General features: G+C 39.5%; 1 protein-coding gene across 1 annotated transcript in view; it reads left to right on the top strand.

Moving 5' to 3' along the window:
- The window catches only part of LOC126174969 (dolichyl-phosphate beta-glucosyltransferase), a 119,923-nt gene that overhangs the window by 21,531 nt on the left and 80,220 nt on the right, over positions 1-18,172 (top strand). The window lies entirely within an intron of this gene.

The following is an 18,172-nucleotide window of genomic DNA, read 5'->3' as shown; positions in this document are numbered from 1 at the left end:
TTTAAAACTTGTTCCGGATGAAACCTTTGCATTTAAGGTTGATCACTGCTTTGGGGGAAAGAGAAGCAAGCAGAGAGTGACAATACTCCTTACCATAAACACAGATGCTCTGATAAGAAGGATGGATGACTGCAAACCTCAGTAAGCTTAATGCCCACATGTGTCGTGAGACGAGGAAAATATGTTTGGTTCATTCTCTGGTGCTACAGTTCAGCAGCATAGAACTGGCATTTTTTCCAGCAAACTGCATGAGCCATTTTCAAACTCTGGATTGGGGCATCATTGCTGCCACAAAAGCAAAGTACAAGAAAATGCTGGTTCAATGTGTCATCACACATCTTGACAATAGGAAGGGTGATCTTCAGCTGGACGTGTTGCAGGTAAACCAAAGAATTGCGTTGTGGGTTAGGATACACTTTACACATACACTGTGTATGTATAGCATTCCCTGTCAGTTCCCCCTGAACTTCACTAAAAATTTTTAGAATGGATGTATAAATGAAATTAAATTCGCCACAGATACTTATATGTAGCTTTTTAATTTATTTTTCTTATCTAGTCAATGCAGTCCATAAGGACTGCTTGGGATCAATTGAAGCCAAACAAAATCACAAGTGCTTTCGAGAAGCTGATATCACAAAAGATGAAATTCAAGCTGACCCCGAAAATTTTGAACATTTTGATGTAGATTTCAATATACCAGATGACAATGACTGGGCTTGTATTTCAAGTGAAACTAATTTTGATGATTTTGTTGTTTGTGATGCTGATACTGCCATGTGTTGTGTACAAAATGAGGATGAAATAATTGAAGAAGTATGCCAGTATCAGCTGAAATAAATAGTTCTGAGGAATCTGAAGAATTGGATGGAGAATCTGTGAACCCTCCCAGTCTGTCAGAAGCATTTACTGCATTGGAAGTAACACAATGTTACATAAGATCAAAAAACATTAGTGATGACAAGATGGTCACAGTGATTGAATATGAAAACTTGATTTATGAATGCAGTATTGCTTCCAAAAAACAAATGACTGTTATTTAATTCTTTAGGCCTAAATAACTTTAATTGTCCATAACTTAGGCATAAGCCTACTTAAACTGCTGTACCTATTACTGTACAGTGTAAGTATCTTCTGTTTGCACGCACTTGAGTGTAATTGAAATATATTTAAAAATTCCAATTTAACATTAATCTCACTTGTACATTTATTTTATCATCTCCCTTCAAAAATGTATAAATGAGGTTTTACTGTCATGTGTTCGTTAATGCTAACACTAATCAACAATATTATGAAAAGGATAGTTGCTACTCACCATATAACGGAGATGCTGAGTCACAGATAGGCACAACATAAAGACTATCAGAGAGTAAGGTTTTGGCCAGCAAGGCTTTTGTTGGAGGTAGACAACATACATACACTCACGCAAATGCAACTCACACACACATGACTGCAGTCTCTGGTTGCTGAGGCCACACTGCGAGGAGCAGTGCATGATAGGAGAAGTACCTGGGTAGTGGGGGTATGGAGCAGGCTGGGGCTGGGAGGGGGGGGGGGCGGGATAGTGGGGTAGGGGTGATGGATGGTAAAGTGCTGCTTGTGAGACCATACAGGGATGAGGTGGAGAGATGGTAGGGCACCTAGGTGCAGTCGGGAGGTTAGACGGAGGCCGAGGGGTGGGGGGTTAGTTGAAAAGGAGAGAAGTAAAAAGACTGCTTGTGTGTTGGTGGAATAGAGGGCTGTGTAGTACTGGAATGGGAACAGGGAAGGGGCTAGATGGGTGAGGACAATGACCAATGTAGGTTGAGGCCTGGAGTGTTACAGGAACATAGGATATATTGGAAGGAGAGTTCCCACCTGTGCAATCCAGAAAAGTAGGTGTTGGTGGGAAGGATCCAGATGGCACAGGCTGTGAGGCAGTCATTGAAATGAAGAACACTGCATCATTTTGATAACATGTGGAACATGTAACAAACTAACTATCTAACTATCCAACCACATGCATACTCCTATACTTCAATTGTTACTTCCTTTTCTCCTATGTTTTTTGCACTTTTTATGTAGTTTTGGATAATTTTACATATATTCACATATTTGTGCATATTGTTACGTATTTTTATGTATGTGTGTGTATTTTTGTGTGTTTGCTGTCATGTTATGTGTATTTTTCTGTTACCCAGCTCCCCTTCAATCACCTAACACTTTCCGTTGCCCATTTTCTGCGTCATTCCCTGTTTCCCCAATGCCATACCTGTCACAATGGACCCATGCTTCATATTTCTGCATCAGTTCAGATAAGTATTCATTTTCCTGGCTAAAACCTAGACCCACATCCTGTTCCTCAAGTGCTGCCAAAATCTTGGAATCACTCACCCCCTCCCTCCAGACAGTGACCTTCACCTATTCCGATTCTGCCAGTCCGTGCCCTCACAAACTTAGTACTGCAAAAACATATCTCCATGGTACAGATATCCCAGAACCACCTTTGCTACCACTGCAAGATACTGCTACTGTGCAACCCCTATTACATACATCACATCTCTGAAATTGAATCCCTTGCTCTACATCACTTGGAAGAGCATTCCAAACACCATCTCCATAAGTATCCAACCTGCTGACATCTCACTGCCCAATCCTATATCCTATCCATAGGGTTTCTTCTTGTCAACACCTCATAGCACCCAGACTGTGCCTAGCTGACCTTATCAACTTGCCACATCTCCAAAAACTTCTTACCAGAGCCAAAACAATCCCAGAATATTATTGTTAACCTTTCAACCAAAATCTTCAGCCCCATAGAAGTTACGGTAGCCCTATCCAAAGGCCTCACCTTCAGCTCTGCACCCAAATTTAACCATGTTGAACTTGTCAAAACCTACTCTCTTTCTTTCGATACCTGCAATGTAAACAGTTCTTTGCCACCAATCACTCCAATCAAAACCGAACTATTCCCAACAATGAACTTTGCCTGTCCCAGTTGCTACCACCATCAAACCATGAGCTACCCCCCCTCCCCCCACCCCTTTGCTCTTAACCACCCTCTATTCACCTTTCAGGAATTCCTTATCTCCAACTTGGCCTCACCATCTGTTCCCTAATCCCTTCCCAATAATGCCAACCTTTCAGCAGAAGAAGGAAAGCCATACACAGCCTCAAAAAAGATCCTGACCTAATCATTCTACCAGCAGACAAAGGTTGCACCACTTTTACTATGAATTCCAGTGACTACCTGACAGAAGGCCTCTGCCAATTGGCTGACTTCTGTAACTATAAATTCTGCCAGAATGATCCTATCCCAGAAGTCCAACATAACCTCCAATCCCTGCTTAAAGCCCTGGGCCCTCCCCAGAATGTCTCCACTGAATGCATTTCCCTCCCCATCCCTATGACACTCCACACAACTACCTTTTACATGCTTCCCAATAACCACAAACCCAACAATCCTAGATACCCCATTATAGCTGGTTATTGTGTCCCCACTGAAAGAATTTTGGCCCTCATTGACCAAGACCTGCAATCAATTGCCCAAAATCTAGCCTCCCACGTCAATGATACCAACCAATTCCTTCACTGACTCTCCACCATCCCCATCCCTTATCCTCCTGGATCCCTACTCATCACTGTTGACGCCACCTCCCTGTACACCAACATCGCTCATGCCCGTTGTCTTGCTGCTGTTGAACACTGCCTTTCCCAACATCCTTCAGACTCCATACCCACTACATCATTTCTCATACACCTTACTAATTTTATTGTATCACACATCTACTACTCCTTTGAAGGGAAGGTCTACAAAAAAATCCATGGCGCTGCTATGGGCTTTCGCATGGCACCTTCTTATGCCAATCTGCCTCACTTGGTCCTCTTCAGCCCAGTGTGCCACCTTTTGGATGTTGACCTTCTCGCTGATGGCTCTGTCCACACTTCTGTCCACATTAAACTCAACAACCACCAACAGTAGCTGCATTTCAATAGCTGCCATCCTTTGCACAGCAAAAATTCCAGACCACCTAGGGTCGGCGTATCTTCAGTTACAAGAATACCCTGGCCCACTATGCTGCAGATCTCACAAAGGCTTTCAAAGACCGAGTTTGCAAACATATTTCCCATGTCATATCCCTACACATCTTTAATTCTCCCACCATCCCCAAGAAACAGTTACAAAGGGGTGCCCCCTTCATCACTCAATACCACCTCGGACTGAAACATCTGAACCACATTCTTCAACAGTGCTTTGATTATTTATCATAATGCCCTGAAATAAGGGACATTCTACCCCCAAAGTTTCTCACCTCCGTAACGTGGTATTCCATCACCCACCCACCTCCACAATATTGTAGTCTAGCCCCATACCACTCCCAGTCCCAATCCCTTGCCACAGGGATCATATCATTGCACAGCTTTTTATATGACTATGAACTAGTTGCCCACAAGGATGAATGGCCACCGCCAAACTGTGGCCAGAGCAAAGTAGACTACTCTCTTGCACAACATGCAGCTGAACATAAAATGTGTGATTTTAATGGCTGCTTCACAACCCTGGCCATCTGGATCCTCCCCTTCACCACCAGCTTTTCTGAACTGCACAGGTTGAAGTTAACCTTAAAACACATTTTTTTGTAAAACACATTTTTTTGCCTGTGAAAGTATCTCGACCTCAATGTACTGTAACCTACAACCCCCATACTCTCCACCCAAAGGTTTTCACGCTTTCTGTCCTATTTACTCCTCTCAGTTCACTTCTCTTCACCCTCACTGTGTCCTACTCTCTGCCAACACACCCACTGTTCTTTTGCTCTTCTCTGTTCCTCTCCGTTTCTGCTCCCCATTTTGCCTGCTCCGCCCTTACTCCTTCACAGCCTCCTGGTACTGTGCTTGACAGCCTTGTCCTGTCCCACCATCAAGTCCCTACATGCTCCACTAGATAGTACTCTTCTCTCTCTTGCCCCCCTCCCCTTCCACTGTACTCTGCTATTCCTTCCACTTCCCACCCCACTGCAGATTGCTGTGCTTTTTACGTTGCTTGTCTGCAACTCAGTGTGTCATCTTTACAGCGAGTAGCAGTCTGTCCTTTTCATAATACTGTTAAAAAATATTTTATATGGCTGTGTGCTGGCCATTTACAGGTTTTTTTTCTGTAAAATTGACAAATTATTTCTATTCAAGGATTCCTCTGTGGTGTGGAAGGAGTTGTTAACGAAAAACATCTTTAATATACATTTGAACGCCTACGACAAAAAGAGCGTGTCAATAGCAACAAAATTAAAACACTGCATAACAGTCAGTCAACCAGAAATAACATTCACAAGTGAAACCATCTTCAAAACAACTAACACTGCACAAATAGACAAAATACTCAAAATGGAGAGAAAAATCATCAGAACGTGTATCAACAAATCGTACCAGAAAGATGAACACTGAAGACCAGCTACAAATGAAACAGTCTACAAGGAAATAGAACCGATAATGAGTACAATCAGGAAGAAACACATTTCATTTTTCGCACATCTAATCAGAACACCAGAAAACAGGATCATTAGGAGAATAATAGAAAAATTGTGGAATAAAAAGTGCAACATTAAGTGGATTACAGAAATCAAGGAAGATATGGATGAGCTACAGATTACATTACCTAAGAAACAAAACTGACAAAATCAGGAAACTCACAGACAAACCAGACTGCAAACGAGAATCAACAAACAGACAGTAGGAAGGGTGATTTCTGATGAAGAAAGGAGGATGAGAGCCGAGAGAATGAAGAAGTACTGGGCTGACAGGAAACTAAAAAATTCTTTGTATAAAGTTGACTAGAGTGGTCCAATGAAGGCCATAAAATGTAAATAATAATAATAGATTTGAAAACTATTCTGCTAGCTCTCCGCATTTTATTTTCATGGGTACATTTCTCAAACAGTTTTGTAGCTGCGTGTTTCATGCATTTCTGTCCCAAAGTTAAATTCATTAATTGCTAATGATACAGATCATTTTTCCTTCTAGTGTTGTACATGTGAAGATCACTGTTCCTTTCAAACTCAGATGGATTGCTGATAACAAATTTCATAAGGGAATAAACGTGCTGTGAGGCTGCAGTTAATATTCTCAGCTTCTTAAAGAAGTGTGTGGAGGATGCGTGTGTGTGAACCTCAATCATAATTCTAATTATTTTCTTTTGTGCAGTGAGGAATTTTTGTTGGAGTGAGGAGTTATCCATATTATTAACCCATAAGACGTTAGTGAATGAAAATACGCAAAATATGTGAACTTACTGACTGCTATATGCCTCAAGTTGGAATTATTCTTACGGTAAAAGTAACCAACTTAAACTTTTTATCAGGTCTATTATATGGTTTTTCCCAGTTTAGCAAAGCTCTACATTCTGTTCCTAGCAAAGCTCTGCATTCTGTTCCTAATTGGCTAATTGTGACTGACCAACCTCTACAAATGATGCCACTGGATGTGGTATAGAGGGGTGTGGTGTTCGCACACTGCTCTCATGGCCATTGTCTGATTTCTTCAATTTGAATCCACTAGTTCTCACTCAAGTTGCTCCTCAATTGGCATCATGAGGCTGAGTGCACCCAATTCTAGTCCTCCAATGAAGAAAACATGCATAGCTGCATTGGAATTCGAACCTGGATCTCCTATGCAGCAGCCATACATGCTGATAACTGAATTGCAGAGTTGGATGTTTGTCTAGTTTGTTTCCATCAACAAGCACAGCAAAGAACTTTATTATTTTTTGTTGGTATGCCATCTTAGTAGGAAGTGGGATGTTTCAGACAGTACAGATTCAATTGAGCTGTGTTTCTCAAATTTAAAGCTAGCCCATTTTTGCAAAACCAGTCAGTAATTTTAACAAAACCATCATTTACTACCATTTTCTCCGTTGTTGCTTTTTTGTTTGGTTTCACACCTATGCTTGTATCACCAGCAAACGGGACTAACTATGCTTCCTAATTCAAATGAAATGAAAGATCAATAAGCTAAAACAAGAACAGTAGTGGGTCAAAGATTGAGAACTGTGGGAATCTCATTGTAATTTCTCTACATGCAAATTATGCATCATTCCTATTTGTCTCATTGATTTGCTGTCAGATTTAGTCCCTGTGGTTGTAACACCTTAGAGGGAATGTGTCATGCAGTTCTCCAACTCCTCAGCAGATCTTCTACACTCAGCCAAAATTTATGCGAAGAACAAAACGGTGTTCTGAAAGGATAGGCTAAACACAGTTTGCGATGCCTTGTTTGTTGCTGTTAGAAGTAGTTTATTCTGTCGCGAAATTGAAGTAGATAGTTCCTGTGAGTTAGTATGGCCAGAGGTCATTGTTGACAACTGGAATAAAATAATAATTGGATCCTTTTACCAACTCCCCTCAATTTAGATGATACAACTGCTGAAAGGTTCAAAGAAAACTTGAATTTGATTTCAAACATGTACCCGACTCATATGATTATAGTTGGTGGTGACTTTAATTTACCCTCAATATGTTGGCGAAAACACATTTAATTCCAGAGGTACACATAAAACATCATCCGAAACTGTGCTAAACGCATTCTCTGAAAATTATTTCAAGCAGTTAGTTCATGAGCCCATGCGAATAGTAAATGGTTGTGAAAACGCACTTGACCTCTTAGCAACAAATAATTCTGAGTTAATAATGAGTATCAAAATTGATAGAGGGATTAGTGAACAGTGTTGTTGTAGTAAGATTGAATATTGTAACACCAAAATGCTCCAAAAATAAATGAAAAATATACCTATTCAAAAAAGCAGATAAAAAATTCACTTGACACCTTCCTGAGAGACCATCTCCACTCCTTCCAGATTAATGATGTAAGTGTAGACCAGATGTGGCTTGAATTCATGGAAGTAGTATTGGCACCAATTGAGAGATTTATTCCAAATAAATTAAGAAACAATGTAGCTGAACCTCCTTGGTACACAAAATGGGTCAGAACACTGTTGCACAGACGATACAAACATGCCAAATTTAAGCAGACACAAAATCCCCAAGATTGGCAATCTTTTACAGGAGCTCAAAATTTAACACAGACTTCAATTTGAGATGTGTATAATAGTTTCTATAATGAAACTGTCTTGAAACCTTGCAGAAAAACCAAAGAGATTCTGGTCGTACGTAAAGCATGCTAGCGGTAAGACACAATCAATACCTTCTCCGCATGATAGCAATGGAGATATAATCGAAGACAGTGCTGCCAAAACAGCATTGCTAAACACAGCTTTCCGAAATGCCTTCACAAAGGAAAATGAAGTAAATATTCCAGAATTCAAATCACGAACAGCTGCCAATATGAGTAACATAAAAGTATATATCCTTGGAGCTGTGAAGCAACTTAAATCATTTAATAAAAGCAAGTCTTCTGGTCCAGATTGTATACCAGTTAGGTTCCTTCCAGAGTAGCTGATGCAATAGCTCCATACTTAACATTCATATATAACCGTTCACTCGACGGAAGATTCGTCCCCGTCCGTCCGTGGAAAGTTGCACAGATCACACCAATATTCAAGAGAGGTAGCAGGAGTAATCCACTAAATTACAGGCCCATATCATTAATGTCAGTATGCAGTAGGATTTTGGAACATATATGTGCTCGAGCATTATTAATTACCTCAAGGAAAACGGTCTATTGACACACAGTCAACACTGATTTAGGAAACATCATTCTTGTGAAACACAACTAGCTGTTTATTCACATGAAGTGTTGAGTGCTATTGACAAGAGATTTCTGATTGATTCTGTATTTCTTGATTTCTGGAAGGCTTTTGACACTGAACCACACAAGAGACTTGTAGTGAATTGTGTGCTTACAGAGTATCGTCTCAGTTATGTGACTGGATTCATGATTTCCTGTCAGAGAAGTCACAGTGTATAGTAGTTAATGGAAAGTCATCGAGTAAAACAAAAGTGATTTCTGGCGTTCCCCAAGGTAGTGTCATTGGTCCTTTGCTGTTCCTTAACTATATAAATGATTTGGGAGACAATTTGAGCAATCCGTCTTAGGTTGTTTGCAGATGATGCTGTCATTTATCGACTAATAAGGTCATCAGAAGATGAAAACAAATTGCAAAATGATTTAGAAAAGATATCTGTATGGTGTGAAAATTGGCAGTTGACTAAATAACGAAAAGTGTGAGGTCGTCTGCATGAGTGCTAAAAAGAATCTGTTAAACTTAAGTTACATGATAAATCAGTCAAATCTAAAGGCCGTAAATTCAACTAAATACTTAGGAATTACAATTATGAACAACTTAAATTGGAAGGAACATATAGAAAATGTTGTACAGAAGGCTAGCAAAAGGCTGTGTTTTATTGATAGGACACTTAGAAAATGTAACAGATCTACTAAGGAGACTGCCTACACTACGCTTGTCCGTCCTCTTTCAGAATACTGCTGCATGGTGTGGGATCATTACCAGATAGGACTGATGGAGTACATATAAAAAGTTCAAAGAAGAGCAGCACGTTTTGTATTATCGTGAAGTAGGGGAGAGAGTGTCACTGAAATGATACAGGATTTTGGGTGGTCGTCATTAAAAGAAAGACTTTTTTGTTGCGGTGGAATCTTCTCACGAAATTCCAATCACCTACTTTCTCCTCTGAATATAAAAATATTTTGTTGACACCGACCTGGGTGTTCATTCTTCCTGCGCTATAGGAGATTGGGATAATAGAGACTTGTGAAGATGGTTCGATGAACCCTCTGCCAGGCACTTAAATGTGATTTGCAGAGTATCCATATGGATGTAGATGTAGATTTGCGGCAATACTTCGTTGAAAACCTGCATCCCTTTTAGTAATAAAATTAAAACAATTTGGAGTATTGTTAAAAGGGAAACAGGGCAACCGAGAGCACAGGAAGACTGTATTTCTAACAACACAATCCTAGAATGATGATGTTCAGGCTAAAACTTCAGTCTTCTTGTGAAACATGTGATGCCCCCATGTTCAGGAACTGCTCCGATACAGCTGATTTATCAGGTTGCCCCAGGTGTGTATGGTGATGGTGTCAAACTGTTGCATCCTTGAGCCCCCGTTTCGCGATGTACATCTAGCGGTTACAGAGGTCAAGGATCACACTTTATTAATAATTATACCACAAAGTAATATCTCCAATTACAGTAACATTTTCAGCAAGTACACCAAGTCCTTTCATCCATACATGAATTTTTTCATCATTACTAACTTTTCTATAAGAGCGTGTATACAATGTAAATGGCATATTACTATAAACGTAACTAGTGCTACTTCGGGTCAAGTCCACAATGTCAAGTCTTGTAGGCGATGACATCTTGATTGGCGAATGATTCAAGTCCAGGAAGAGAGCTGTTCTCACAATGAACAATTCCTAGGGTAAACCAACCACTACCAGAATTTCCAGTAGCGACATCCAGTGTAAAGTTGACCCTGCAGCCGCGGAAGAATGTAGGTCCATTTAAGATTACTGCTTGAGCCGATCGAGATGTCATCGCCTACAAGACTTGGCATTGTGGATTTGACCTGAAGACCCGAAGTAGCCCTAGTTATGTTTAAAGTAATATGCCATTTACATTGTATACACGTTCTTGTAGAAAAGTTAGTAATGATGAGAAAATACATGTATGGATGAAAGGACTTGGTGTACTGGCTGAAAATGTAACTGTAACTGGTGATATTACTCTGTACTATATTTATTAATAAAGTGTGATCCTTGACCTTTGTAACCGCTAGAAGTACATCATGAGCCAGGGGCTCAAGGATGCAACAGTTTGAAAAAAATTCGAAAACATAGTGCTGCACTGCCTGCTGAGCACCTAGTGAATCGGATCGCAACCCACCCGACTTGGCTCGGCACAGTAGGATACGCATGCTGCTAGTTCCAGGTTCGGGAAGACCTTCAGGATTTGAAAATCGTTTTAAACACTTTAATCCTCAATGATCCACATCAGTGTAATCGAGCACGGCAAATGTGATGAAATGTGATCATTCTACCATCATGTGATAATCGCATGCAATTGGGAAGGTACAAAAATCGACTGCATGGGTACTGTACACTCTTAAGCCAAACTCACAAAAATCAGCAGGCGGTCATATTACGTGCATCTCTACTTGCTCGTCCTCAATTGGCTCACGAACAAGTCCAACCGTTCCCTTCCTGTATCACTGCTGGTGACAAGAAACGAAGTCTATATGCTAACATATAGGAAAAGAAAGAAATGACTGAGTCCAAACAAAGCAGCAATTCCCCATACAAAGACCTACATTCATGCCCGAAAGGTAATGTTACGCATATCATGGAAAAGCGACAATGTGTGGTGTACTATGAATTGATTCCCCACGTGTAACCTTTACTGCTGACATTTATTGTCTACAAATGAGACGTCTTGTGGATGCAATCCGAGAACAACGACCAGGAAGACTGTGTGAAATGATGCTACTCCATGGTAACACTCGCATGCATTCTGCAAAAACTCTATACAGGAGTTGGGTTGGAAGTCATTTGCACCCACTTTATTCCAATGACCTTACACCATCAGATTTTCACCTTTTCTGATCTCTACCAAGCAACAGTCAAGGAATTTTGTATCTGGATGAAAATGTACTCCGAATGCGGTGACAAGTTCTTCGTCTCAAAATCGAGAGATTTTTACAGCCGCAGAATCAAAAAGTTACCACAATGTTGCCAGACTGTTGTAAATAGTGAAGGAGAATATATTATTGCTGATTAAAGTCTCTATTATGTGTATCCGTTGTGTTTATTAAACTTACGGAAAACTGCTAAGAACTTGTGCACCCCAGTACAACTCTGTGTTAGTCAGCTTCTGGTAGACACTATGTTCCAGGATATTGTGGCACCCAGGAATGGTAAGCTGCCATCTATTTTTTCACTTCCATAGTGAACTGAATATTCAGATGGATTGGGTTCAAATGCTGGAGAAATATAGGTAATGTCTGTGTTCTGCATGGCCACACCACAAATGAATTGTCTACATGCCGTCAGAAACAGGAAGGTTGGAGACTTTCTGACTACAGTCTTCCTTAAAGTAGTTGCCACCATGGGAGACAACGTCTTCTCCTGGTCACATTGTCCACTTCTTCAGAATAGTGATTATTGACTAGGAAATCGATTGAGGTAAGCACGTGTTTAAACAGTGCCATAATATCTTTCTCAAACTTGCTGCTGATGGTAAGCTCCAGTTCTGTAGAGGTACTTTCATAAATGAAGAGACTACTTGAAAGCCAACCAAAAGATTCAATGCTTGTAGTTGAAATGTCTTCAGGTGTCCTATGAAGTCCTCTGAATTCTGGATATGTCATTTTTTGGTGGTGAACTTGAGAAGTGTATTTGCAACAAGTTCATTGGGAAAGCCTGAAAAGTCAGATCTGGCACCTCTCGTGGGAGGAGATGGCCAGTGACAGAGGTGAATGTGACAATGTCTCTGTGACTGCTGTTAGAATTAAGCGACGGGCAAGTGCAGTCCTAGTGGAAGAGAGGGTACCTTATATGTGATGGGAACTGCGCATGGTGTCCATTACTATCACTGTATCTGAAGATCTCTTCGAATGTCTCTGCTGTATTCTGGGACTGGGTAGGTAGCGGTACCTGGAACTAACAGGCTGGAATAAACAGCATGCTAAGGTTCACCAAATGGCAAAGTACACTCTTCTTGAGACCCAAATGCAAAGAAGAAAATGCATCACATTGGTTTTGTTGGTCGAGAAAGGTCTGAACTTTGCACCGACATCTGGGCAATTCCAATACAACTTGTGAAAAGCTAGTATAGAGCAGGAAATTTCAAAACTTCCCAGTGACATTGCAGAATAGATTTGGAGGGATACCTGCTGGATTTGAACCTGATCCCCATATAAAAACTTTAATATCGTTTCAGAGGAAATGAAAGCTCTGGGAGACTTGAGAGCAGACCAAGACCTCATTTTTTTTTTATCTACTGATGAAGGGAAAGCCACTGCCCTTCTCTCACGGATGACTACAATAGCAAGATAGAGGCTTTGCTCGATGACCCTGCATATCGCTAGCTAAGAGAGAATCTGATTGGCAAGCTTCAGAGAAAATCTTTAGACCTTCTCAAGAAGAGTTCTGTTCCAACAAATGTAATCGAGGGCCTGTGCCAACAGGCTGCAGTTCCCTCAAAACTGTATGGCCTGCCAGAGTTTCATAAGGAAGGGTCTCCTCTTTAGCCTAGTAGTAAGCAACATTAGAATGCCTACTTATTTCCTGGCTAAACATCTTACTTCACTGATGGGACCTCTCATTGACAAATGTGACAATTACATCTGGAATTCAGAGGACTTCATAGCATGACCAAAGACCCTTAAACTACAACTGTCAGATCTTTTGGTTAGATTTGATGTTGTATCTTTATATTTGAAAGTATCTCTGTAGGACTCATTAGAGCTTATCAGCAACAAGTTTGAGAGAGACAGTGTGCCATTGTTTAAACACATTCTTACCTCAATCTACTTCTTACTCAATATCCCGTACTTTGGACAAATGTTCGGTGACACTGTAGCATGTCCCCTGTCTCCCATGGTGGCTAACTATTTTATGGAAGACTTTGAGGTAAAACCTTTGCAGTTGGTGAGTCTCTAACTGTTCTGATGGTATGTAGGCAATATATTTGTGGTGTGCCCCCCTGGAATGGAGACATTACCTGTGTTTCTTCAGCATTTGTACTCTCTTCACATGAATATTCAGTTCACAATGGAAGTGAAAACAGATCACAGCTCTCATGGTTAGAAGAAAAGCTATCGCTACAGTGGTACTTAGTGTCTACCACAAACCAACTCAACAGAGTAATATTTGCAGGCCACAAGCTGTCATCACCCTGCACAGTGTGCTAGTACCTCATTCTCTCTGGTACATAAAGCACTTGTGGTCTCAGATACCAACAGTCTGTCAGGTGAGTTGCGTCTCCCAAAGAACAATGTTACATTACAGCAGTTATTCTGTATTACAGTGAGTGCCAATTATATTATAAAATAACCCAAAACATTAACATTGTGAGCTTCTATGCAGACACTTTACAGTAGTATAGAAATAGTTGCCTAAACATCATATGAATGCTATCCAGAAAGTAACAGACATTTTTGTGTATCGCAGCAGTGGGCGGAGCTACAGCTGCCATCTTGCTGCAATAACATTCCTACATTCAGCACACACCCAGCTCTGGTAGTGAGCGGTCTGTGTCCCTACTACTGTGCTTTCTGTGATGTGTTAAAATGTGCACTGCAATAGAAAATACTGCCACTTGTGAGGTGCATTCTGCAATTAGGGTTTTGTTTGCAAAAAACTGCAACCCAGTTGAAATTTATTGTGACTTTTGATTACAGAAGTTTCGTGACATTTTCTCCAAAATTGACAGAGTTTTAGTGCATGAAACTGTGGCGGAGAACCTTGGTTACCAAATATTTTCTGCTCAGTGAGTTCCCAAAATCCTAATGGAAGACCACAAAAAATAGTGTGTGTTGCAGCAATGACCTTCCTTGAAGATTATGAGAAAATTGTAAGCGCATTGTTGATCATACCGTAACTGGGGATGAGACTTGGATGAAGCCTCTCAGTTGTTAAAGGAAAAGGCAGTTGATGGAATGAAACGCATAAATTCTCGCAGAAACCAAGGCTGTGTTCGCAAATTCTGTCAGCTAGAAAGATCATGGCTACTGTATTTGGGACTCAAATGGAATGATTCTCATTGATTTCCTTGGATGTGTCACAACAATTAACTTAGTTAGGTATTGTCAAACACTGACAAAGTTAAGGCAGGTGATATAAAACAAGCGTCGCGGAAAACTTACTCACACAAAAGTTTAGTTGTTTTCATGACAACGCGTGTCCGCAATGGCCAATTGTACCGAAGAGATCCTAATGGTTTTTGGCTAAGAGGTGTTTGATCATCCACAATACTGCTCGGATTTGGCACTGAGCAACCGCCACCTCTTCCCAGTAATGAAGACATGACTCACTACACAATGATTCAGTAGTGACTCTGAACTGCATGCCGGTATAAACCAGTGGTTGCAATTGCAGTTTTCTATAATAATGAAATTTGTATTTTTCATATTGCTAATTTTTTATTTCAGATTACCTGTTTCATTCTGGATAGCCCTCATGTTTTAATTTGATCTGATAAGTTGTTGAATATACGGGTACTGTGTACCCTATCTGAATCCGTTTTGCACTAACGTTAATCCCATGATGATTTTGTAGAAGCTGTTTTGTCCTGGTACTATATTCTTGCTTCTCTCTGTTTTTGAGAAAAGAGAAATATTGATAATCACACATTCTAACCACAGCGGCTGCAGAGAGTGGTCATGTATGTGTAAGGCGTGCTTGCTTGTGTGACTGTGTATGTTCTCTTTTCTTTTCTGAAGAAAGCTAAGTGTGTAACAGTCTTTTAGTTATGCCTGTCTGCAACTCAACATATATCTATTGTGAAATGGTTGCCAAAGTATGTTTTCTTGAGAACTCTCTGCAAGATGTTCTTGAATTAACACCAGACAGAATTATTATAAATTGCTTCTGTAGTCTACAAAATATTGTCCTTGAGAATCAAGTTTCCTCCAAAAATTTATCTACCGTAACTCAGTAGCGAGGGGAAATATGTGGAATAAACTAGTTTCTTCAGTTTTAGATCTCCTACAGCAGTGATGATGCATAGTGTAAATGCAGGTAAACTAAAGTGCTTAATTAATTGTGATTTTTCCATTTAGGGTTGTGACTTATATCTAGTAACAAAAACATGGGAAAAATTTACATAATATCAACAATATGATTGCAAATACACTTCTAGATTAGATTAGATTCAGTTTTCGTTCTGGAGACCAAAAATGAGATGATTCTCATGGGTGTAGAACTTGTCAGAAAGTATAACATACGAACATTAAACATTTGAATATAATACCGACTACCCTGATCATTTGTTAGGAGATTGTCGAAATAGGTGAATACAATGCGTTAAACTGGAACAGCTGATATTTACAGAAGTAACACGCTGTCAGAATGAAACATTGTAATGCACTATTAATAAACTTATCATACACAAAATACCTAATCTTGACTGTTGTGACCAACTGCTGTCAAAACTGAAATCTAAGAGCTATTTTTACTTAAGCTGGGTTAACAATCTCTGTTAAGATATTCATCTATGGAGTTTGCCACTGGATAACATTGTGTAAGTCTCACAATATTCCACCCGTACAACTGTTCAGCAACTTCACTTTAATGGTACTTGCTGTCGTCACTGCTGCAAGACATGACTGATGTTAATCGTGCAGCAGTGTCGAAATTTATCAGGCCAGGAGCAGTATATACAATTGCACGTTGAAGTGCTCACAGTTGGATGAAAGCGGTGCTCCTGTGATGAAAGCTGAAAGAAATTTGTACAGTGTGCTGTGTCTGGTCATGAATCCGGAAGTTCTTGTTTCCCTTTTTTTAATTTAACAGCAACCAGTGCTGGATTCCAGGTAGTGCTTGATTAAAACCCTGCACCCCTGTTGACCAGATTGTCTGCCATACAGATATGTATGGTCTCCTTAAAAGTGCAATCTCAGAATGACAAAGCTGACCATAAAACTTCAGCCATCTTGTAAAACGTGATGCCCCATGGTCAGACAGGGCTCTGCAGTCCCTGATTTATAGGATTGGTCTGAGCATATATGATGGCATTCAGATACAACATTCTTGCACGGTTCAACATGTCTATCCAATATAAGATTTCCCACATTGCCGTGGGATCTTATATGAACCAAATTTTTCCAAGATTGTCTGACCAAACATAACAAATTCCTAAATTTTTCTGGTGGATAAAATCATAGTTGATGGCATGTCTCTAGAGAATTCTTTCTAATCTTGAAGCTATACCACCACAATACAGCAAAAAGGTCATTGCAGTGGGTGCCTCCGCATCTTCATTTACTTCCCTACACTGAAATCACTTTGATCAGAATGCACTGCTTATGTGTCTATTCTCTGTGGGATGCACGGAATATGATTAATGTATTTTAATGTTATTCTTCTCTTGGGGTTTTGCTACAGATTTTATTGAAACAAAGCAAAAGCATTCTCAATATTTATGAATCCCTGATTCAGTGATATTTGATACTCATTGCTCCATTATACGAGTTCATGACTTCCAAGTTGGCCATTGAGCAATATCTGTTCCTTAAGCTAATTTATTATAGACTGATTAAAATCCAATGTTGTTTTTTTTATGTGGTTGGTGATAATTTTAGTAAATATCAAGTTCTTTATGGAAAGGAGGCTGAGAGGTGTTTAATTTTTGTTTTGTCTTTTCTGTATTCTTTTTGGCGAAATATAATCATGCATTTCAACACAAATTATTAATTACAAGAACTGACATGGCATTTGGCTCTGAACAGCACCAAGTGATCATCCCCCCCCCCCTCCCCGCCACTGCTGACATGCTTTATAAGATTTTAACAATGCAAAAATTGCAAGGTATTTTGTTACAATAGTCAGATAATTAGATGTATAATTCAAATGATATTTTTACAGAAACATAATTACATCAATACATCTTACTAGTTGCCTGGAAATGTCTAGCATAGTTACAGTCTTCAAAGACAAATATAAAATTTGTACGTTTAATAATAGTTCTTCATTAAACTTAAAGTATATTTTAAATATTTCAAGATGGAATTTGCAAACATATTTAGATAGCCTGTGTTGATCATACAGAGACAGAATTTTAGCATAAAAATATGTTTAAGTTACGATATATGAGATTTTATACATCAGATAACAAATTATAAGGTATTGACAGTAGATACAAGAAGTTATATTATTCACAATACTGTATCAGTTATCACATTAAAAGTGTGGATCGAGTAGTAAACTAAAAGCGTCTTGATACCATACATTACAACCTCCTTGAAATGTTTTAAGTTATGAAAAGTGTAGTAAAGAATGCACATATTTTACATGATACGAATCACAATACTTGTTACTTTGTAACATTAACTGAATTTTTCACCTGTGCTTGACACCACATGACAACAAAATAATTAGGAAACACTTTCCTGATGAGGGTTGAATAACACTTAGTCAGTTTTTTGTTCTACTGATTTTTATTTGTATGATCTAGTTTTCAGCTTATTAGGCCATCTTCAGATAACTTTCCTGATGGTCTGCA

This window comes from Schistocerca cancellata, chromosome 3 (assembly GCF_023864275.1).
Source record: "Schistocerca cancellata isolate TAMUIC-IGC-003103 chromosome 3, iqSchCanc2.1, whole genome shotgun sequence".
Lineage (NCBI taxonomy): Eukaryota > Metazoa > Arthropoda > Insecta > Orthoptera > Acrididae > Schistocerca > Schistocerca cancellata.
The sequence above is the reverse complement of the archived record's forward strand: the minus strand, read 5'-3'. Positions and strand labels throughout refer to the sequence as shown.